The sequence below is a fragment of the Biomphalaria glabrata genome, chromosome 7 (genome assembly GCF_947242115.1).
Source record: "Biomphalaria glabrata chromosome 7, xgBioGlab47.1, whole genome shotgun sequence".
Classification (NCBI taxonomy): domain Eukaryota; kingdom Metazoa; phylum Mollusca; class Gastropoda; family Planorbidae; genus Biomphalaria; species Biomphalaria glabrata.
Window position 1 is genome coordinate 2,748,739 of NC_074717.1, and position 2,571 is coordinate 2,751,309.

Below are 2,571 nucleotides of genomic sequence, written 5' to 3' on the forward strand. Positions count from 1 at the left end.
GGGGGGGGGGGGGGGGGGGGAATCTGGAGAAGGCTTCCGTGTTACATTTTCAAAAGATAATTTATAAAGGAGTTTACATTTGAATTCAAACTCAGGATATCAAGCCACTGAGCTTTACAAGTACTTATAAAAGTAGGTTTTATAGTAAAAAAACGTCTATAGTTTAACATTTTTGGTGAAAAAAACTAATTCTCTACACAAGGCTTATCTCCCATTAGTTAAGTATATTTCTATAGAAAACAAGATTAATTAAGTAGGACACTCTGGTGTCATAAACTGATTAATTTTTTTCTTGATTCACGTGTTGTCATAGACATTGAATAATCATGCAAAGTTTCAACTTGATCTAAGAATGGGAAGTGATAGAGATAATGTGGGAAGCGTGGTCAAGAGGCTAAGTGCGCTTCAACTTGGCTACCTAGAAGGGGGCTCGAGGTTCGACACCCGACTCGGGCAGAGTTGCGTTTACTGAGCGCCTAAAGGCAGCATGGAAAACCAACTCCTAGATACCCCCTCCCCCCACTGGTCCACAAATGAGATTGGACCAAAGCGCTCTGAGCTTGCTATAAGCATGAAAGTAGCGCTATATAAAAGCTATAATAATAATGTGTATAAGATTCCACCCAGACAGACAGAGTGAGTTGATCTAAATAAACTTTGTAAAAAATGACTAAACTTTCAGTTTGAATTAGATCAATATTTTTAATGTAATGAATCTCTAGCATTTTCATGATTGTTATTTTTCTCCGAATGTAATGTAATGCATGCAGTAGTTGTTCCTCAATTGATTGAACAACTTCTCAAAATGTTTTCTCTGTGATATGAAGTTTTTCTCATCTTAATACACTCAACTTCCTTTGGTGTTTGTGACATAATGCATATCTTAATTCAACTCAAATTCAGCTTGTTTTTGTGGCATACTGTACAAACTTGACATAATGCATATCTTACAAGCATGTTTTTTTTTGGAATATACAAGCTTGACATAATGCATATCTTACAAGAATTTTTTTTTTTTTTTTGAATATACAAGCTTGACATAATGCATATCTTACAAGAATTTTTTTTTTTTTTTTTGAATATACAAGCTTGACATAATGCATATCGTACAAGAATTATTATTTTTTTTTGGAGTTGAACTTTTGTGCAAATATTCTAGATTAGTCTAGTTGAAGAAAAAAAAAAAGGTTTTACTAGCAGTAAATGTTTATGTTTACTGTTGCTATGTATTATGATAAATGTATTTACCTTGGCCATGTATATATGAATGTATTTAGAGATTGTCTCATTTAATAAACTTTTACTATCTAGTTTCTTACTTCAAACTTCATTACACATTTATAAACCTTTAGTATTGTCTGGTCATTAAGATAATCAAGGGATTTCTGTATTTATATATTTATTTATCTCAAACTATATTCAAAATACTGAAACCATGAGCTACATACACTTTGACTTACATACATATTTAACCCAGACTTCACATCTACTTCCCACGACATTAATGTACACACACATTTACTTACAAGATCAAGTAAAGACAAAAAAAATTTTTTTTAAAGATAATATTTTTTTCATTTTTATTTATTTGTATAAATTGTTTGAACAGATAAAAATAATATATTGCTTTTCTTTAGTGAAAGTTAAACTGTATCAAACATATACAATTATATCCATCACAAATGCATACACTATAAATGTTGTCTATTTTGGAACAACGGCTATCCATGGATGATCTTTCAATATCCAAGATGTATGATTGTACAATCAATATCCAAGATGGATGATACAATAAACTCTAGAAATTAATTTTATATTTAGAGGAAGGAGAAAGCCTCAATAACCAAATCTATAAAAAAAAAAAAAATTAAAAATTAAGATTTGGTTCAGCTAGGTCAGTTTAGAAACAAAAAGGTATCAAAAGTAAGAACTCTTTAAAAATAATTTATAAAGATGCTGAGAGTTAAAAAAAAATTGTAACCACAGAAATCAACATTCTTTGTCTTGCTTTTTAAAAAAAATATATAAACAATGTCAATCATCATAAATCTAATCATCTAATCTTCAATCATGAAGAGAACTCTTGTCCATATAAAAAGTTAAACCACAAACTCATGAATAAGAGAAACAAAAGTTTGTTAATAAAAAAAAAAGAGACTAGAATATTAATACTTATTCAAAAGAGTAGACAACTCTGGATTACTTTATGGCAAGAGACTATGAAAAAAAAAAACAAAAAAAACTCAGGTCATGATGACCTTGCAAGGAAGAGCACTCTTTCTCCCCCAAAATGCATTGTAATACAGATGTTGCTAAAAATATTGATCTGGTTGATCTTTATTGCTATTTTTTAATGGTAAGAGACTATAACACACAGAAAAATCAAGTCATGATGATTATACAAGGTGGAATTCCCCACCCCACAAAAAATAAATATAAAATGCATTGGTAATAATACATTATAAATTGTTTCTAGCAAAAACAACTTTGATTCAATGAATTAAACAAAACTGTTGATTGATTCTCACTCAGAAATCCTGGTGACTATGTGAAATAATATTTTCATGTGTC